Source organism: Indicator indicator, chromosome 7, assembly GCF_027791375.1.
Source record: "Indicator indicator isolate 239-I01 chromosome 7, UM_Iind_1.1, whole genome shotgun sequence".
NCBI classification, from domain to species: Eukaryota; Metazoa; Chordata; class Aves; order Piciformes; family Indicatoridae; genus Indicator; species Indicator indicator.
The window spans coordinates 29,807,406-29,830,477 of record NC_072016.1 but is presented as its reverse complement, the minus strand read 5'-3'; positions in this window follow the sequence as shown (position 1 = coordinate 29,830,477).

Below are 23,072 nucleotides of genomic sequence, written 5' to 3'. Positions count from 1 at the left end.
GGGATAAGCCCAGATACTGGTGGGTGGTCCTGGAGATGACAAATCCCACAGTGGGGACACCTGCTCATCCAGGACGCACAGCTCAGGTTCACACGGGCTCACATAACCCAATATTTTCCACTCTGTTGTATTCTTCTCAAACTGCTGTAAGTTTAAACAGCTGTAAGATGTTTTTAGCCATCAAATAATAGAGGCTGTGAGCACCTTGCTAGCAACCACAGCAAGAGCTGTGCCTACTACTTGAAGTCAAATTTCTGACTCCAGCAGGGTTCTCAAACCTGCTCTGCTGCATCCTTTCAAATAGCTATAAATTCAGGTAACTGTGACACACTTCAGATTTTCAAGTAGCAACGCTGAGCTGTGCTCCTTTCTGACCTTCACAGTAAGAGCCATACAGGACCAAGTAAGGCAGCTTACTGCAGATCTTCCCAAACTCACTTTGTTTGGCTATGCTAAAGAAACTGGGAAATAACAGAGCAACTTTTCCTCTTAACTCCCTCATGGTAAAAAAATGAACATGCTGTTTCTAATCATCTGAAGCTGCAAAAGCAACAGTTGCCTGACTTCCTGCTCCTTGAAATGGAAGAGACAAGTGAAGAGCAGTGTCTGCCCATACTATTGCTTTAAACAAAGTTGCTGCACAAGCAACTGAATACAGCAACTGAGTTCATGAGCACTCAGTCCTGTAGTGTAGAGGTGGCACAAGGATCTGCTTATCTGTTACAGATTGAATTCACTGATACACAATCTAGGCCACGAAACGGTCTTTAAATGGCCCAGTACACGCACTTGATTTCAAACTTCATCTGGAATAACAAGTTGATGTAGATACCTCTCGTGTTACTCAAAATCCTCCTGTGATGCCAGCGCTGAGCAGGCACATCACACAACATGGTGGAGAGCAGCCATGCAAATTGTGAACTGCTTAGACCTAAACATTGACACCAGATGATCACAGAAATTAAGGAAACAACAGCCACTTCACCATGAACCAGAGTGTAGAGTCCAGTGCAGACATGCATGTGAGAAAAGCAGAGCAAATGATCTTCCCTCCATGCTACACCTATATCAATGCAACCTCAGCAAGGCTGACACTAACTGGCTGACAATTTTGGAAAGCTAACCAGGCACCTTGTTTACCTGTGAACACCCTGCAAAATCCAAAATGTTTCCCCAAACAGCCTTCTTTTAGCATGTCCCAGCTTTTTGATCATGAGCTTGCAACATGAGAAGGCATTTAAACATATTTGAATGCACCATTTATGAAGTGCAGCAATCAGACTTTAATCTTCAGTGATCCACAGAAAGAACAACCACCTCTGGAAAAAAAAAAAAAAAAAAAACAAAAACAAAAACTTGGAATGGCATTGTTCTATTATGCTGAAAAAAAAAAAAAAAAAAAAAAAAAAAAACAAAACCACACCAAAACCACACTTACTCCTAATCTTCCCTGCAAATCCTTTCCTGATTGCCTGTTGTCTGCATGATCCCAAAGGGAACACAAAAGCAGAGCAGTAAAGAGGAACGGAGAGAGAGAGATGCTGGTGGGATGAGAGAGGGTTTGCCAGGTCATCCTTTATTCATCATTCCAACATTGCCTGCCACTGTCCTTTTCAAGTTTTTAACCTTTTCATTTTCCCTTTGGCTTTTTCAAGCTGCCATGGATGTCTCATTTCCTAGGCTCAGCACCAAGCTATCAACAGCAGGGCTATACTGCACCCAGTGGCAGACTGGAAGGACTTAGGTTTGAAGAGCAAACCCCTGCAGTGACTTTCCTTTAAGCATTTGTAGTTCTCAAGGTCTCCTTCTCCAAGCTACAGCTATTAGTCAGCTGGGAAGCAGTGCCTGATACTCTCTCGTGCTTCTCAGCTGTTTTAAGTAGATTGTGAGGATGTAGAGGTGATTCCTTCCTGGCCCCTATTAAACTGACAGAGGGGCATCATTAAGTCCCCAAGTTTGCTCTCTGGAAACCCTTTTGCAACAGGGAGCTAGCAGCACAGACACAGACAGCAGCCTGAGAAATACGGCTGGTTTCTCCCTTTTGATTCATAGCCGTGTTTACGTTTCTGCCGGAGACCTGGCAAACTCCATCTCCTGTGTCACAGCTGCCATCTGCAGGTACCCGAGCTCCTCACTGGGGAACAGCCTCTCCCGGGCATGGAAACAGGGGATGCAGCTGACAGAAAGACTCTTCCTTCCCTTCCACCTTACTCCCATCTGTTCATCCCTTCCCCCTCCCTGGCCTCTATGCTTTCTCCATATGCTTGCACCACTAACATCTATATTCTTCCACACTTTCACATATAGCTGTCTGCTGATGCAATCGAGTTGCAGTCTAAGTGCTCAGCTACCACCAAGCATCAGAAGGAAATGTAATCCCTCCTCCTTCCTTTAGCTCTTATCCACCCCCAGCAGCATAAAGGAAACCAGCCACCAATGCTGCCCTCTTTATACTTTGTTGGGACACTACTGCTTAGCACAAAGCCACCAAGAAAGATTAAAATCCCCTATATTAACAGGCAATTCCCTCTTGTCCTGTGTTTAGAACACACTTTATGCCCCACCATTTGCAGCTGCTCCCTGGTGTTGGCACCCCAGTCAGAGTTAGGAGCAGTGATTTCAAGGGGCATTCCACTGGCAGCCTGTGCTTCCTCAAAAGCTTCCAAGGCTGTCCCCATACCTGAAGCCAAACAGGAGGGGATGCCCAGGCATTCAAGCTCTCATCCTGCCTACCCCCAAAATCACTCCCTCTCAATCTCTCTCCCTGTATCACCATGCTCAAGCTGCAGTGCTCTGTCCTCTCATTGCCCTTCTCAAGCAGAGCATTTTTAAAGTTATCTACTTAACTTTGGAAGCACAGCACCTATTTCACAAGACATACCACCCTACCTTTTACCATCTTCTCAGCATGCTGAGAACAAAAAATTACAAACATGTTGCTGTCAGAGGGAAGAGCTCATTGATGCAGCCCAAAATGTATTCCCTTACCTTCTCTCCCCTACTACAAATCCTCACCAATGAACCATGAACCCCAGGGGAAAAAGCAGGGCTCCTAGCACATCATAAAAGCAAAAAGCAAATACTGGCCCTGTTTCCCTTCTAACCATCCTCCTTCACAAACAGATATATTTCTGCATTAGGCCACAAGCCTCCACTTCCCCAAACAAGTGTTAAAGCACAAGACAGGTATACAAACCTGCACAGACAACTATTCTCCTTTTCTGCCTCCCCACCACACCATGCACCTCATGATGGCTCTTCTCATAACAAATAGCTCAAGACATGGTAGATGGCAATTAAACTCTGGATAGAAATGCCTTTGCTCATCTTCTGGCCTTAAACCGTATTAGTGTAAAAACTTTTGAATTAAGAACTGGCAAACAATAAAAATTAATATTTTACAGTGCATGGTTTTGTCAAATATACCCAAAATATTACCAGGACTCATGTTTCCAGTCCTCTCTCCACTGCCTATAAAACATTGCTTTAGAGAAGGTAACTTTGATATTTGGATCAGTACCTATTGTGCAGATTGGAATTATCCAGGCTATCAAAAAGTATTTTAACTCTAGAAAACAGAGTTGTGTGATCTTTGATTACCATGAATATTCAACAAAGGCAGTGTAAAACCATACTCAGCCTAATCTGTGGCTGCTTATACCTTAGCCTTTGCATAATTCAAGACTTGATTTTGATAGCGAATCAAGGCACTGGGTGGGCACAGAAACAAACCTTATACAGCCTGTGAATACTAGAAAATCATTACCAAATCTAACACACCAGCAGGCAATATTCGTCCTCCTCCATTATCTTAACTACACAAGGTAAGAGTCATGCTGAACCCAACTACCAGGCAAGTAGGGTATCAGAAGAAATGTGCCTTCCCCACCACATCTCCTGGAGCATCTCACAGAGCAGCAATTCTGCTCACCCACATGAGGATCTAGCAAGGTATAAAAAAGGAAGCAGTTAAAAATGACAGAAGCAGAAAAGATCCCAAATATTGGCACAAATGAAGTTTTGTATAAGGGTGTGGTTTTCTTCCACTGTAACACTTCCACTTGTGCACCTATATGTGAACCCTCCCGGCGGCTTTGTGGCTCCGCAGACACCGCTCGCAAACCACAGGGGAGCCCTACCAGGAAGGTGGCTAATTCCCACCCTCCTGGAGAAGCATTCAGCAAGAGAAAATTTTATACTTGGATTCCCACACTAGCACATCAAGTCCAGCAAAATTAAGAGGTGTCCTTATTACAAAAGCCCTACCAGAATGCCTCTGATTTCACAATCCTCAACACACAAATCACTGCAGCCATAACTGACAAAAGAGTACTAGAGACAAATGTCTTCATATGATTGCATCAACTAAATAAAAATACCAAGCAAGAGGTATATTGCAAAGCTGGTTTTCAGAATGTATTGCAAGCTCACAGGGAGCATCATGGAACTCACTTTTTTGTCAGATGGTTATTTCAGGAAGCGTAATGCTCAAGCAATCCAAAGTAATCTTTTATTATTAAGTATTTTTGAGAAATTAGAGGAACCTGCTTGACAAAAGTGACCCCAAGGCCTGTAACAGATGTTGGGCTGCTGCCTGTCAGCATGTTGCCCCACAGCTCACCGTCCTTCCTCAACTAAGCCTCAAGGAACATCACAGGGTGGGCAATTGTTTTGTCCCCCAGAAAAGCAAAGCAAGCAGTGTTCTGGGAAGATAGCTGGTAGCACCATGGAAATAAAACAGGTCACAGATAAGCGTCTTCAAATGCCAGGGTGAGCCTATAAATAGCTTAGCAAGACCAGGGATGTGACAAAAGCCAACTTTCATCTACCAGAGAATCAGCTTTAGTTTTCCTTTTGGGAGAGAAATGATACCAGTGAAATTGGTAAGAGAGCAGTTCCAAGTGCCCCTGGTAAAAGAGAAGCAGCAATTGTAGCCAACCACATATGGTGTGAGGATAGCATTGGTTAAAATTTATACGATAATTTTTGCTTCTGTCATAGTGCTACTACAGCCATTCATATGTAAACAAAGGAACTGAGGTGAGAAGACTCTGCATTTGATGGAGGAAAATTAATAAAATCCCCCTCTTACACAGATAATGGATGCTCAGGGGAGACAAAACCAAGCAAATCTCCACAACCAAATCAGCTGACAAGGAAAACGGATGGCAATGCTGTCATTGGGCAAATTTTTCCATTCCAAAAGAGTCATATTGGGTTTGTCTGAGCTAGAGGTTAGTTCTCTCCATAGCATCTTTGATAGTGCTGTGTTTTGTAGTGGTAGCTGGAAGGGTGTTGACAACACACCAGTGTTTTGGCTACTGCTCATCTAAAAGTTCATTCCCAAGTTTCAGCACCAAAAAGGACTATGGTGGTTTGGCCCTGTCTGGGGGCCAGATGCTCACCAAAGCTGCTGTATTATACTCCTTCTCAGATGGGCAGGGGAGAGAGAAATATAACACAAGTTCAGGAGTCAAAGACAGCAGCAATTTAATGGAGCAAAACCAAAGGTGGTATGCAGAAGCAAAAGCAAACACAAATATTATACTTTGCTCCCCATCAGCAGAGGATGTCCAGTAAGCAGGGCTTCAATATGTGTATAATTGCTCCAGAGGACAGACACCATGAATGAATGTCCCCACACTTCCCTCTTTCGCTTAGCTTTTATATCTGAGCTGATGTCATATGGCATGGAATACCCCCACTTTGGTCAGTTTAGGTCAGCTGACAAGGCCATGTCCTTTCCCAAGATCCTGCCCACCCCTCAGCCTACTGTTGTGGTAGGAACATTGGAAAAACACAGCCTTGGTGCAATAGCCTGCTCAGCAACAGCCAAAACACTTGTGTATTATCAACACCCTTCCAGCTACCACTACAAAAGATGCTATGGGGAGAACTAACTCCATCTCATCCAAACCCAACACATGAAGCCACCAAAGGCTGCAAATATCCCTCCTCAGAGGGACATGTCAGCTCACTGCAGCAGCACTTGGCCTCAGCCCTGCTAAAAAGCAGCAGTGGTTTTTCCAGCTGCCTGAACTGCCCAGGTTTCGCACTTACACATAGGCAAAGTATATCACCTTTTTAGCACAAGCTGCCCCAAACTGAGACTGAAGGGCCCCCAGCTGCTTTCCTTATGCTTTACAAAACCATGTGGTATGAAGAGGATTTCTGCTCAGGCCAGGATGGGCCAGGACAGGCCAGGAATGCAAGGTCTCCATGGGCAACTTCAACAAGCAGTAACACCAACACCACTTCAGGGAAATTTTTTCAGGAAGAGGGACCATTTGGAAATAAGCAATTTCTCTATGTAAATTGCATAAAAGCATCACATGGAACTCATGAAAAATATTTGGGTGCTCAAATTAACTGCTTGCATGAGAGGCAACCAGTGGATAAATAGCCAATATTAATATTTTCAATTCCAACTTCTACCTTGTGCTACTGTAAGTTATTTTTCAATTTAAATAACAAACTTGCATTTGAGGTAATCAGGCTTTAACAGATGAGACAGTTGAAAACTATCAGGAGAACCCTTTTTTCTTGCTAGCATTGATTATTCCATACTTTCAAAAACCATAATTGGAGCATTGCAACCTTTTTATCCCCTACCTATTAGAGAAGAAAATTGTGTTGCTGCTGGGTTTGGGGTTTTTTTTTTTTTTTGTGTTCTGGTTTTTGGTTGTTTTGGTCTGGGTTTTTAAAGTTACTTCATCTGAAATTTTTACTGGGACTTAGCTTTTGTCTTCATCAAATTCCTTACACAAGTATATACTGAGATCGTGGCAAGTAGCTGAGGGTTTTGCTCTGCCTACTATTTATAAAACTTTTGTTTTTTGTGTCGGCCCCTTCCCTAACGGCAGGAAGCATTACACCTAATCTGATTTCTAATTACTCTAGTAAATGTGGCTGAATAAATGCCAACACACTTAAGTATACAACATTAAATGCACTGCTTTCTGTTCCTAATGCACTAGATAACAAGAGCAGCAGAACTGTAGCACTTTTCTAGTGCTGACTTAGAAGCCAAGAAGAAATGGAGTTTGTGTCTTTCAGATGGATGAAAAGATGTTTTTTTCTTCCACAAAATGCTCTGATTACTCCTCCCAGTTCTTCCTCAGGAGCACAGAAGGACAGAATAAAATAGCTGTTCTGCACGAGCAAGGAAATAACCTAAGGCGCAACAGGTCAGCCGATAATGCATCAGCATTGAGGGCCCACTTGAATTTTGGCAGCCGCTCTTTTACTAATCACATTACCTGGTGATAGTAAAATCCAAAGGATGTATATTTCAGAAACTTCCATGGATCAAGAAAGCCAGGTAAGTTTGTGAGGCAACCAGCATCACATCCAGACTGTGTCATATGCTGCCAAAGCACAGCATTGTTCGAGGACCGGATTACCTGCTCCTAGAGGGGAGGAGCAATAAATCTGTAAGTTTACTTTAATGACTTAAGATAGAAAAAAACCCAAACCAACCAAGCAAACAAAAGAAAAAAAAAAAAAACACCACAACAAAACAAGAAGGCATAGAAGATGATGTGTGCAGGGAGCTCAATGAGGCCACAGGGAGTTTTCCCCAACATCAGCATGGAGATGAGCAGGAAGTGAAAGCCACCACCAAAACACAGGCAAAGCCACAGACAGCTCCCGTTCAGAGACTGCTGGCACCAAAAGCCCCTGCTGGCTTCTGCTTGTGGGCAAAGCAGCTCTCAGTGAGCACCTTGACTGCTTCCCTGCTCATCCTGTTGTGTGAGCTGTCAGAGCATCTCTGATAGTCTGGATTCAAAAATTATACGTTGGCTTCTCCAACACTGAGCCTATTCCAGTCTGGTTTTCTCATACCACCCTTAAAACCCCCTAAGGATCTGCTGTCCCTGGGGAGCCTTCCCCTGTAATTTTGTGCACCACTAAAGGCCGGGTCAACAGCAGCTGCATTGTTGCATTTCTCATCCAAGGTTCTGCCTGCTATTTTCTCAGCAGGAGGGTAGTGGGATATAATTTCCATACTTAAGAAAAAAAAAAAAGACCGATGAAGCAGATAAACCTAACTTATTCTGCAACGCTTCTTCACTATCTGCATCTGTAATCAAAATATAATTTTTCAGTAGCATTTGCATTTCTCCTGTGAGAATGGAGCATAAAAGCAATCCGAAGCCCTAACAAAAGGAACCACAGGCTTCTATGTAAAAACAAATAGCTCTCATCCCACTAAACCCCACAGCTACTGCAAATCACTTGATACAATATTAAATACAAATACCAGACTCCAGTCCCCGACTCAGCCAGGATAAAGAGCCCATTTTAAAAAAAATAACCACCATATATATCACCCTACACATCAATATTAAGTGAAATGAAATAACAAAAGAAAATCATGATTTCCCAACCACAACTCTTGTCAGAGGCCAGCCTAGGAAAATTGCCAGCCAGTAGCTGACTAATGCTCACATTAATTTTATTGAGCCCACTGAAGACTACTGTGAGGCTGTTAATATACCATATCACTGCCACATGCCAGGCTAGAAATAGCTAAATCAGACCAAGACTGGTACATTGCAAGAAATTAAAATCTCCTGTCAATCTAATAAAGAACACAGTACTTTTCCCCACAAATACATCACACAGACAAAGCAGGCAGGGCAGAACCAGAGGCACTTGAACTTTAAATATTCGCTTTTTGTCTTCCTGTGCTACTGTTTGCCTTGGCACAGTACCACCATTCTCCCTGCTCAATACAGACGTAGAAACAACGTAAAGCCTGATAGGCTGTAAGGCATGGCCAACCCACAATGAAGATTACCAGAGCTTGCCACCAGCCTTCAATGTCTGCCAACAGATCTGTGCAAACTATGGAGCCACCATAAGTTAGGTTCATCACTTCCCAGATCACGTTCAAAAAGAAGACTGCAGCTCCTGAGGGAGCTTCTGGAAAACTCCACCCCACCCTGCATGTGCTGCATGAGTCCTGCTTGCCATCGGCTGAGCTCAGAGGCCACAGAGGAGCAAACCATCACCCAACTGTTTGCCTCACCAACCTCATTGCCTGTAGCACCAGCTGCAGTAGCATTTCACACCGTAACACCACCTCTCCCATCTTCTCTTTTTCCAGATGAGTTGCACAGCTTGGTGTACGTCATAAATACAGACACACTTTGCATTTAATTTACTGTGCAAGAACTTTTGCCAAAATGGTGTGTCTTACCAGCATGTCCCCACGAGTGTCCCCACCAAGAGCTTGTTCAGAAGGCAAATATGCATTAACCTGTGCACCACAGCTGGAACTGTGCAATCGCCTATACCATTTCCAAACAATGTATACCAGTCCCCCACTAAGCATCACCAAAACACGTTTATTCAGCTGTGTGCACTGCATCTAACTCACACTTCATGTAAGCATGCACGTAACAAATGCAATATTTACATGTTGTTTAAGTTTTTTCATCCCTAAGAGTTTAACAAATTAATACTTTGATTAACTTAGTCATTTGCTCACACGCAATGATTTTCTAAAATTAATGCATTGTTTAAATTTATTCAATAAACTAGCTTCTAGGGTGTTTCTTCTCTGAGTTGATTATAAGCTCTGAAGATCGAACATTCATAACTTGGTGTGTGGCTTTGATTATAATTAAGGTGCTCCTGTTCTCCCTGGATTAGACAAGTACAGGTGTGCTCCTGCATGCAAGTCAGATCTGGCACTCGGGGCAGGCAACAGAACCTTGACATTTGCTTTCATCAGATGTTCAGCCAAATGTTTGTGATAAGGGAATAGGAAGGGTCTGTGAGTGCAGTTCAAGCTAATTCTCTTTAAACTGTGATTGAATACATGCCCAGAACACCTCTCTCCATTCTGAGCTTCTTCCCCATGATTCTCCTCCAGAGCAGCATACTGACAGTAAAACCCTATTTGTGCACTCTGAGATTTTCCATTACTCAGGAGCAGTTATTAAAATGCATCTTGTTCTTTGTTTAATTTATAATATGTTCTCTTTTCTACATGCCCTAAATAATTGCATTTTAATGGGTAATACAGTTCTACATCATACTGTGTGTTAATATTTCCCATTGGGAGGCTGGGACGTGCTCTGTAACAGCACTAGCTTGGGTACAGAGATTCACTGAGGCTAGGAGCAAGTGCACAGATATCTGGCTTGTAATCAGCACCTACTGCCAAGGAAAAAAGCACAAGGGGGAAAACAACACTGGTGTGCTTCATGCCAGAGAAGGCTTTCAAAACATGGATGAGTCCTTCGGACTATCTGTTGTCTTTCTAGTGTATGTCTGAAAAGCTAACAACAAAAGCAATTAGCTCTGGAGAATTCCCAGCAATATATTTAAGTATTTTGCTGTTGCTTTTTAATTGGAAAACATGCACCAAGAATGTTTGCTGTAGATTTTGAACCAACCCTGCCAGTATCTGAATGAGTCCCTCGGAATTTTCACTTACTATGGTACAGCGTTATCAGTAACAATAATTAGTACTTTTTAGAAACAGATTCCTCTGCGCTCAGCTTCACCTCAGAGCTCAGAAATAGCAGTCAAGTGTTTTGGAAAGTTTTACCAGCCTAATCATCATCCACTGCAGTGTAACTTAAAAAACAACACACACAAACACCCTGCTGACTGATGACAGCTACATACAACACCTGGGCACACCTCTGTTCATATAGTGAGCTGTCTGAACCACACAAGTCCACCTTTCCCTTCAGCACATTGTCTCTTGCAAGTTCCCCATGGCATGCAATCAACACAAGCACATTCTTTATTCTGATTGAACTAGACAAATAAACCTATGTATCCTAAAAGAAGCAGCACTAGATGACAGGTAACTCCTAAGACAAAAATACACTCAGCATGAGGGATAACAGTCTGTTCGTGATTTCTTTGGTAATCCTTGAATTAAGGCCTTCTCAATGACTAGCAAGTGGCAAGGTTGACAAAATCTCCTATATTTAAGTTTATTCCAATCTCTTCAAGGTTTATCTGTGTAACGCACAGGACTTCAGAATCCTATGGTCAATGTACAGCAATCCACCTGCTTCTTAAATTCAAACAGGTGTGATTTTGATTGTGGTAAACTTACATAATATACCGTTTAAGTTACTTACCCACTTGGAACACAGCATACAAGCAGAATTCAAAGAGCATTTATAGACCACTGCCAATGCTGCAAAACAACCGCAGAAATCCACCCTGTGGAAAAGCAATGCAAGGCATCCCAACTGTATTATTACAGGTTTTGAAAACGTAGCACTGAAAAGGACCTGAGAAGTCCTTAAAAATAAGGAGCGTTGACTTTAAGAGAAGGCTTCTTGCAGAGAATCAAACTTCTGCCATATGCCAAGCCACTGTGGAGAAAAGACATTTAATACCTTTTTATTCCCCTGTAAAACTTAGCTCCTACTGCCACCTGCAGTTCCCATAAAAAACACTCTCTGATGAAGCGATTCCATTTCCAAACAGAAGCTGCAGCACACCCCTGGATACTGGGGTGCCATCTCAAATCAGGCAACAGCAAGGATTGTTCTTTTCGCAACTAATATTTAACTGCTTTGTGCGTGTTCTATGTATGAGAGTGGCTACCTCCTGCTTTCACACACACGCCCCCAAACCTTAGAGAAATGCCACCAAACTCAGCATGGTTTCAGCTTAGAAACATGCCAGGTTCAAGCTCAGGCCTTGTAGTGTTTGAGGTCCCTTGTGCAAGTGAATTGTGCATATTCAAATATGCAAACCCTTAAGGCAACAGCATCTTCCTAATTGCGCTTCCTAATTTCTTTCTCTAGCCTTACCAGTCTGGCACGAATTTTGGCAGGGCCATCATCTCTTCTGCTGTACCCCTGGGAGCTTCACAGAGTTCCTAGCAGCTCTCCCCTGGCAGAGCCAGTGCAATTCTGGCCTAAACCTACCTACTGCATATAAAGAAAATTTAAAAGGAAAAAAAGTACTTAAAAAAAAATCACTAATGTATATGCAAGGGATCCAGTTATTGCTTCAGGGAGATAAAATTCAGTTTCTGAGTGTGTATTAGGGCTCCGATACAATACAATTTGCATTTTGATTCCTGACACACAGAACAGTGCCTCAGCAGGCAGCTCCCCATGACCACACATGCTGTGGAGCACAAGAGGTCCCAGCAGTGGTCAGTAGCAGAACCTCTTCTTCTGAAGCCCACTACAGTTAAGTTTTAGAAGTCAGTTAAGTATTTCTCTGTGGCAGGTTGACCATGGCTGGCTGCCTGATGCCCACCTGGCCAGGAAGGTCACCTCTTCAGGAAGGCAGGGGAGAAAATACAGTGAAAAAGCTCATGGGTCAAGATACAGACAGACATAGACAGGGAGATCCCTGACTCATTACCATCATGGGTGAAAAAGATTGACTTTGGGGAAAATTTCTTACCAAGTAAAGTAGGTTTGTACGGTAAGAAACAAAAGACAAAATACTCTCCCTTACCTCCTTTTCCCCACCTCAGCCACGTTCCTTTGCTTGCATCTCTTCCGCCTCTGCACTCCCAGTGGGGATAAGGTGCTCAGCAGGTCCTAGCCACAGGGTTTCCAGAACCAGTCATGCCCATCCCAGGGAAGCCCTGGCCTCTCCTCACAGAGACACACTCCCACCCCCTGCCTCAACCCCACTGCTGCCCCTGGTCATGGGAACTCTGTGCATTCCCAAAGACATAAGTAAGGACCTACAAACATGTAGAGTCTTCAGACACTCTTGCACATGTGATCATGTCTCGTTATTTTAAGAGCAATTAGGAAGCAACAGTGCCTGTGTGCACAGGCAGCACAAACCACTGGGAGACAAAACCCTCCTCTGCCTTGGTACTGAAGAGGACAACGCCAAACTGTCACACACCCACTCCTGCTCACCTTCACTACTTCCCACAGTCAGCTGCCTGTTTTTTTTAATCTCTCCTGAACAGACAAAGCTGGCAATAACAACAGCTAAACAAAAACAGTCTCAAGGTTTTATTCATTAACCATGCACTTGAAGCAGAGAGCAAGGCTTCAGAAACCTGCTCATGCATCAACACCCAATGTATGTGTTGTGTTCTCAAGTAATTTTCTTTCATCTTTAATGTTGCCTTTTCCCCTGTCATTAAGTGGTTTCACTGCAGTATGTTCAAGTTTTTAACGCATTTTATTGTACTTTGTTTCCACCTCCTTTTCCCCACACTGTTTTAGCAGGCCTTGAGTAAGCATGACCTTGCGATTTCTCCACACCTAAGGCTGCTCCCAGAAACTTGTAGGAAAAGACCTTGCCCGTAAGACAGCAGCCAGCACCACCATCAGAACCTCACTATCAAAGCTTGCTGAAACAAGGAGAGAGCTTCTCCAGACAGGGAAGGAAAGAAGACTGCACACTGTAAATGAGCAAGATTATAAACACTAGTACATCTGTCACATGCAAAGGCATCTGCACGTTATCATCATGGTACATCACCCATCAGGCAAAGCCACATGTCAAGAACTGGAGCACGGGAAGGACATGGACCTGACGGAGCAACTCCAGAGGAGGGCCATGAAACGATCAAGGAACTGGAGCACCTCTGCTACAGGGACAGGCTGAGGGAGATGCGGTTGTTCAGCCTGAAGGCTCCAGGGAGACCTAATAGCAACCTTCCAGTACCTGAAGGGGGCTTACAAGAAAGCTGCAGAGGGACTCTATACAAAGGCCTGGAGTGGGACAGTGGTTTGAAACTAGAGAAGAGTAGATTTTGATTGGATGTTAGGAACAAGTTCTTTAACATAAGGGTGGTGGAACACTGCAACAGGTTGCCCAAGGAAGTAGTTGAGATCCCGTCCCAGGAGATAATCAAGGTCAGGCTCGACAAGATGAGCGACCTCATCTAGTGGAGGATGCCCCTGCCCACTGCAGGGGGGGTGGACTGGATGACCCTTGGATGTCCCCTCCAACTCAAACCACTCTATGATTATTTGATTCTAAGAACAGGGAGGCAACCAGAGTGAGGCAAGAGCAGAAATTTCATTTTGAAAGCAGTAAAGCAAAGATCAAGCCTGTGTCAATAGGAGTCTCTTCAAAAGCCACATTTTCAGACCTTTCTTTCTTTCCCATCCCATAGTCACTTCACAGTTATGTGGTAGTAGAAAGCAGAGATCAAAACCACCAGGGAGATTTATTCATTATCAAGTATTAATTCTCAAGTACCTGCCTGTGTTTCTCCAGAGCAGAGGTGAGGCACTGCTGCCAGCAGAGCTGGGCTGTCACCCTGACAGGACAGGACACCAGCAGCTTTGGGGGATCACAAAGGTCAGACAGGAAGGTCCACTCTACCCAGAGCGGGCAATGTATTTCAGATCAGATAAAGTTTCCCTGATAGAGGTTAAAAAAATCATGCAGAACAATGTGGTTGAATAGGGGAGTGTGTTTGTCTTTGGGGCTTTTAGCACAGAAACCCCCTCCCAAAATGAAAACCATCTAAATCTGCTACCATGCACACACTAGTAGATGTGCATTAACAGAAACAGAGAACCTTAATATTGCTAATATCGACAATTAATAAGCCACCTAAATGAAAACAACCATCCCAGCATCTCAGTGTGGTAATATAAAGATCTGTGGCTCACACTCAGACTGAGAGTCCACCAGAGACAGAACCCCCATCCATATTACTGTCAGAAACACAAAACCACCAGGCTCTAAAAACCCAGCTAAATTACCCTACAGCTGTGCAAAACCTGTGCTAAAAGAAGCCACCCTTCTTCTTCCTGCCTAGTCCTGCTTTGATGTTACAGTACCCAGAATGGTCTGAAGGTCAGAAGGACTTTTTACATCCCTTTTCATTTTTTAACAACAAAGTTTTAGCAACAGGTAAGTCATAGGGATTGATTTTGTTTTCTCTTGCAGTTCCCTTAGAAGTCCATGCATTTTAATGCTCTCCAAACCCTCCAAATTACCTATCTGTCTTAGTAAGCACAAGAAGAAAACCCACCTTTCTGCCTTTTTTCCTATTCTTTCCCCAAATTCATTCAAATCACTTAAAGTTTTTATGTAACAAATGTAAGACGAAGAGACTGACCACTCAGTATTAGCCTCCTGAAGCATAAATACATTAGCTAATTGGCTGTTCACAAGCTGCAATGGTCAATTAAATGCACAGAAAACATCATCTGTGTGGCAGTACAGCATCCCATCTTAATCCCATCAAGACAGAGGCAAACAAGCTCATCATAGTTTGTTTCCAGCCCTTGCATCCTCTTAAACCAGAAAAGCCAGATGAATTTTTCCCCAGCCCCTTTGAACTGAAAACCCAACATTGTTTGGGGCATAAATGGACTGATTAACTTTCAAGAGCACTTAAGTAAGGACCAGACACTTAGTCAATATTATTTTGCTCTTTTAACCTTCTTGTCAGAGAGAAGTATGAAACTGCCTAAGAGGCACAGTATAAAATTTTATTTTCACCCCCTTTTATTTCATTGTAAATTGTTGCTGAAGAAAAGACACAAGAAAAAAAGATTAAACATTTAATGCCATTTCCAGCATGGAAATAGCAACAGGCACAGGGATATCAGGAGCCCTGCTGGGCACAGCATTGGCTCAGAAGCACAGCAGCAGGTGCCAGAGAAATCCCTGTGCTTTGTGCACAGCACACTCCCATGGACACCATCGCAAACACTGCGAGTGTCACAGGCAGCCACACAAACACACTGCAGGCATCACAGGCAGCCACTCACCCACACAAACACACACTTGTCCTACACCCAGGCTGACAGAGCCTGCTGGCACTGAGCAGTGTTCATCTCAGAGTCACTCACCAGCCTGAAAACAGAGGCACTCAGAAACAGGCTGAGGGGAAATCAAGAGTTTGTGGCTGCCCTCAGGCCTGGGGTTGTTTTGTTTAGGGTGTGAGGTTTTTTTATTTGTTTGTAATGATAATATAAAGGTCAGGGAAGCACTAACCATCCTCTTGACAACTAAGTAACTGTCCCTAGGATAAGTTAATTAAGCAGAATCTACTTCTCTATTAACTACTAGGAAGACGTGAACCCACCAAGGGCAGGGAACAAAAGCATGGCCTGCCCCACCCAAGGGCCATCTCTGGATTATCCACAACGTGGGAGGGAAGGTCTGTTCTCCCCAGACAAGAGGTCTTGCCAGCCTAGACACTCACCTCAAGACACTGCTCCTCAATGCTGTATATGACAGCCAAGGCTGGCTGGGGTAGGACAGGAAAACTCAACGCAAAATTCCATTTCAACACACAACAGGAAAATTAAGGCAATCTCACCTCACATAGTGCTCTTCTGGCTTTGGAAAACCCAGGACAACTATAAATCCATTGCTGTATTAATATTTCCAGTATATGCTATTTGCACTACACACGTCTGCACAAAGGCAAATTTCAATTAAGTTTCCCATTCTGGTATTCACTTGCACACACAAAAAGAGAATAAAACACCAGTGTCAGGATAAACCAGATTTGAATCACTAGTTAAAGCTATTTTGAAGTATTTATTGGTGTTAATTTAATCACTAATAATTAGGCTAATGCTCAGTGATGACTAGGGAGAAAAGGGCATGTTTTCTTACCCTGATTGCCCAATATTACCATGGATTTTCAGTTGTTGCCAGATGTTCACTTGCTGCGTGGATGTGAAATTGCACAGAAAGGGAGAACTGAACCTACTCCAGGATATTCGTACGGGTGCCAATGACACAAGCAAAACACATCCCCCAGTGAACAAGCCTTACATTCCCACGAACACTCAGACACAAGAATGAACTTGAAAAAGTTTACTAAAACGTCTGGGCTCTGCAGATCTCAGACAATGATGAGCAAATCCATTAGGACAGACCTGATGATCATGGTGTGTCCATGACCACTGCAAATACAGATATTTAAGCAGGAAAGATCATTCTCCACTATGCCAACCACCTGGTCATGCCATATTAGAAACCAGTCTTGATGTAGCTACCTCTGTTACACTAATCTACAGACAGCTTGAATGTTTTCTATTCTAGAGCACCCTAAAAAAAAATTATTATTAAACAAGTAAATGTCACAGGAAATCCTGAAAAACTGAAGTCACTCATCATCATCACACAATGCCCTCCACAGAGGGCAGCACTGGGTGCTTGGGGATGAGGGGCCCATTGACAGTCCGGGACTGCAGCTGACAATGGCCCTCAGGAGCCCTCCCTGTTTGACGGGCACAGCAGCGCTGCCGCCAGGCCTGCCTGACACCCCTGGGCACTGGGAACATCTCCCACAAGAAGCCATTGCAACCCCTTCCTGCACCAACACCCAGTTTTCTAACTGCTTCTTTCTCCGTGGTTCAAAACAAAAACTGAGCCTTAACATGAATCAGAGATTAAAGGAGCTCTTGTTACAAGCATAATACAGTGCACAGCTTTCCTAACAAAAGTAGTATCCATAATTAAATTACATCAGGACAGGAATCAATCCTGAAGGACTATCACAAAGACTTTCTACATGATGCTACCAGACACTAATCCAAACAGACCCCAAGCACACAGACCGAGCCTATACCATATTTCTAAGCTCCGATGAAGGCATAAGTGTTTACATTATTCTGGGACAACAGCAGAACCTTTAGGCACGGAGAACGCTGGCAGGCTCCGGGAGCGCACGCTCACTTTCCCCGGCTGCGGGACTACCCCAGCGCCATCTTGTGGCCGGGAGCATCGGGCGGCAGCCCAACGTCAGGTTCCCCTGCTGCGGCCGCCCCGATGCGGTGGGCTGAGGGCAGCGCAGGCTGTTCCGGCCTCGACCGGAAGCGGGCCGCAAGCGAGGCGAGGGGGCCTTCGAGGTCAGTAACTGCGACGCACCGCAGTTATTTTTGAGTATGGCTCTAAAGTCCGCCTCAGGCTTCATACCGACTTCTCCTCAGGTGACATCTCCAGCTGCAGCGAAGCCACCACAACAGCCAGAGCACCCAGGAAAGACCCAGAGACCCTTCTCAAAGGCTTTCAATTCACCAGTACATACCTTGTTCTCTCAACAAACATCTGCTCCAAAACAAATGTTAAGGATGACCAAACAAGCCAGAGCACCAAAGGAACACTGATCGCACTGTATCAAACCCTGCTGCTTTAAGAGCACATAGCAAAGAACTACCAGCTTTTGCCATCTCACACAAGACTTAACACCACTCCAGTGCAAATTCTGAGCAGGTTCTTTTTTTATGGCTCCTAACTGATCTGCTAATTCAGTATCTCACTAAAAATATTCCACAGTAGCTCTCTGTCTTAAAAACACAGCAAGTTGTAAATACCTTTATATTAACGTACAAACATAAGGTAGTCTCTTAAGCAATTTTTAAAAAATCGTGTACATCTTGCATGATGCATACCATAAGCCCACCACAAATATAATTCTATAATTAGTTGCGTGTTTATAAACCCAGTTTAATCATGTTTAATTAACCACACCGTATTTGGAACATTTGATAGTTAAATATTGTCTTCCTAAACTGATGAACACCTGGAACACAATTTAGTTCCACCAACGACAAATTAATTTAGTTAACTAAAATCTGTCATTATTAATTATTTTCCTTCTTTCCTGGTAAACCACTGGGATTAAAGGATAATAAAGTCAAATCAGATCCACAGCAGTTTGTCAAGAACATGATTGCAGGAGCATTGCTGCTGCCAATTCTACTTTTCTGAGATGCATTGATCAATAGAGGTGACTATCTGCTGCCTAAATCATTGGTTTTCCATGCTTTTGCATTTCCAAAACTTGTTTTTACCTGTATTGGGGTGGGCTTGATGTTCATTGTTTGGGGTTTTTTTGGCAAGGTGGGAGTGGGTTCTTAGAGGTGGAAGGAAGGAATTAACAGTTGGGGAGTGGGAAGGAGGGGTTGTGGGGCTTTATTGGTTGTTTTATTTTGCTGGACTTTTTGATGGTTCTTTTTGGTTGGTTGGGTTTTTTTAAACAACTACCATGTCAAAAGTAAGAAGTTACCTCCAAGTGAGGAGCTGTGAAAAATGATCACTCTCTCAAGCAGCCAACTATTCTGAAACAGAGAAGCTGCTGATTACAAGGGGGTCTTGAGCTGGCTCTAAACACTTAAATACAGCCAACTGAATGTCAGCAGTGCTGGTACCAGGCAGACAAAAGCCCAGTAATGACATTTTTAGCCCAAATGATTGATGTTGTTGAAAAAGTTACATTCAGCCATTCTACTCACCCTTACCTGTCATTAGTATGACTAGGTTGCTATTACATAGGAAGATGGCACTTAAATAGTTAAAAGCCACCATCCTGCACAGCTTCAAATTTTGTCAGAGCACAGTAGGAATCCAGAGTCAAATCAGTCCTGGCAGAGTCATAGTGTGTTTTCACAGGCTATCAAAATTGCTGTAACATGTTTGATTTATGGTTTATTCATCCAATACCAGCCTGTTTCCTAAACCAAGAGGCTACTCATAGGAACAAGAGCCTATGTAGGACAGAAAATACTTCAACTATTTAATATCAATTTAACAGGAGCCTAGCATAATTCAGGATCCTGACAGAACAACGCAGGAGTTGGAAACTGATGCCCAAATCTGCTCTGCTACCTTCCCTTCACAAACATCTCCAGCTATTGTGATCTACCATCTTCCTCAGGTGAGCATGAATAGTACTCTTACTGCACATCACAGCCCACACATTTCATCAGTTTTAGCAGAATTTCTTTGTTGCAAGACTTCTAGTACAAGAAAAGATCATCCCAGATTTACATATAGTTTGCCTGCAGCTGTACATCTGTCAACTCTTAACACATTTAACTCTAATGGAATGATTGTGTCTATCAAATTCATCTCTAGGAAATTTTACATCTCCTGTAGCAAGTGATACTACAAAAGATGACCTTTCCAATAAACTGCTGATAACTCACTGCATGGGGGGGAAAAAAAAAATCATATCTCTAGCATGCTGCAATACACAATACACTTATTTGCCTCAAGCAAACTAAAACTTGAATGGCAGAACCAGCTGGTTACAGATGGTAGTGTGAAAAGTTCACCACCTCCTTTCTCCCCTGCTTATTGCAAGAGTATTAGTCACTTTGCTCAGATTTAAGTGGATAAATTCTAAAATCCATAGCCTTCACTTCAAGCAATAACATACAATGCTCCAACAAGGAAGAAAACAGCTTTGATGGAACATCAAATGGGATAATGAAAGAGATCGTGGAGATGATCTTTAGATGGATATTGGGCAATGTTTACTTCCCAGAAAAATTATTTCAAGCCCTGCTGTTATACCTGACCTGATTTTTCACATTGTATGTGAGAGTGGGGGTGAATATCACTGCCTCATGACAAAAAGCAGGGATGTTTGCCAGCCAGTAAAATGTAGATTTTGCTGAATCCCTGTTGCTTCTCCATGTTGAATCAGTCAATAGGAGGGCCCTGGAATGTGAAACAAAACAGAAAAGATGGGATGAACTGAAGGAACAATGGAAAAATATTTTTTAGTATTTAGAATTGACATTCTTCCTCTGACAAGAGGAAACTGGGACGTAAGCAAACCTAACCAAGCATTAAAAGATTAATATTGCCTAATGACAGGGAAATGGCATAAAACATAGGTGGCATAACTGAACATTCGAGATTCACCTCTGCTCAGCATTCTTACCATCAAAGACAGAAAAAAAAACAGTGCTTGTTAGGGGAAAGCACGGTAAGATTAAAGGAGAAACACAGAAAGGGAGTGCAAAAAAGTGAAATCAGTTCACACTTCCTTTCTGGAAAATCTCTTGAGTATCACAGATGTATGTCAGGACAGTGAAAAACAGATGACTTCTAAGTTCCCCCCTACCCCCCCTTTAAACCTTGAGATTTGCAGCTGAAACAACAAAAAATCCTGAGAACAGCAGAACTTCCTCAAATGATGAAGTAAAAAGACTTCAAATGAGTTTGAAAACAGAAAAATAAAGACAATTTCACAACTAAGTGCTAAAGCACTGAAGACACTGTTCTAACACAGAAACAAATGAACAGTGCAGATTCAACATTATAATCAAATTTCTACACACAAATAAAGCACAGGGGAAGAGCTAAAAGTGATACTTAAGGATGGAGATTGTGACCTAATGTGCATAATTAAGCCACTTAAAGTAACTCAGCTCCCTTCCTTCCTTATACAGAACAATGGAAAGCATTAGCTAATAGTTCCACACCGACTGAAGAATTTATTAGGGTGTTCCTCCCCCAAACCACTCTGTCTTCCTTAAAAATAAAGGGGAAAAGAGTTGCTGTAAGTGAAGACTTTCTAATTCTACCAAGTTAAAAGCTTTAAAGGAAAATTACTTCACAAAAACTACAGCCTTCTCTGATTTGCTATGACATATACATTAATGAATGACACGGTTTCTTAACGTTAGGACCTTGGAAGATGTAGTGCAGTGATTGCAATAATCCAGCTGCAAATATTCCTAATGAAGCAGCAAATTTTTTCCTTAAACATGTTTTTTTCAAACATCTTTCTATCCAGCCATAGCAACATTCAGCAAAGATATCCAAAGATAAAAAAAAAAAAAAAAAAAAAAAATCAAACAAGGTGTTAAACTGAATTGAAAAGATAAGAATCAAAAAGAGAAGTCAATGTTTTCATCAATATTCTCTTTTGGATCTTGGAGATGAAGTACCAAACGAGCTTCCACACAGGCTTATGCTCGTGAAATGAGGTGCAGGTGCCATGAGTTATAGTACAGCTGAGGTTAGAAGGGACCTTACAGATCATCTACTGCAACCTCCCGACCATGAGCAGGGACACCTCTCAACTAGACTTGGCTGTTGAAAGTTTGATCCAAGCTGGCCTTGAACACTCCAAGGGAGGAGGCATCCATAACCTCCCTGGGCAGCCTATTCCAGAGTCTCACCACCCTATATTGAAGAACAACTTCCTAAGATCCAGTCTAACCCTACCCTCCCTCAGCTTATAACCATTCCCCCTTGTCCTATTGCTAGATACCCTTATGAAAAGTCCCTCTTCCAGCCCTGATGTAGGCTCCCCTTCAGGTATTCAAAAGCAGCTCTAAGCAGCCCCCAGAGGCTTCTCTTCTCTGGGCTGAACAACCCCAGCTCCCTCAGCCTGTCCTCGTATCAGAAGTGTTCCAGACCTTGGATCATCTTTGTGGCCCTCCTCTGGAGTTGCTGTAACAGCTCTGTGTCCTTACAATGAGGACATCAGAACTGGATGCAGTATTCAAAGTGGGGTCGCACAAGAGCAGAGTAAAGGGGAAGAATCACCTTTCTTGAACTGCTGTCCATGCTCCTCTTCATGCTGCCTTGGATAAGAGTCATGCCAGGGCTGCTGAAAGGATCATGAACTTCTTCTCAGGACACACCACTTCCTAGTCTTCAATCCACTGAATTCATAGGAGTGACCCCAGCAGAGAATTAATTAAATCCATGTAGAACAAAGCAAAAAAAAAAAAAAAGGCATGTTTAAAACGTACATGATCTTTATTCCCTGTTTTTCACATAATGTGGAATAAGAAGCAGAAGGAAAATGCACTGAGACAGCCTGATACATGTGTTAGGAGAGAGAAATAGACTCCTATCACGTAATGGTACCTTTACAATCCTCATGTTCCAGAGTCTTATCTCTGCTTTGGGACTACAACTTTATATCATTCTATTTTTATTAAATTTTATTTCTTATAACAAAAAAATGAAGTCAAGAGTAACACAACTAGGTTGACCATATCCCTGCTGACCCAATTATCCTTTGAAGAGGTACAATCAGTCACTACAGTTATGACCATTAATGCAATGTAAAGAATCACAGAATGTTAGGGGATGGAAGGGACCTTCAGAGATCATCCAGTCCAAACCCACTGCCAGAGCAGGATCACCTAGGACAGGCCACGCAGAAAAGCATCCAGGCAGGTTTTGAATGTCTCCAGAGAAAGACTCCACCATCTCTCTGGTCTCTCTGCAATCTCAACTGTAACCCTCACAGAAATAAAACATGACCAAAATGATGACCAAATAAATGATCAGAAAATCAGTTTGCAGCATATTCTCTAGGGTCCTTGTCATCAAGCTTCAGCCCCAGAAGTGAAGTAACTGCATGTGCA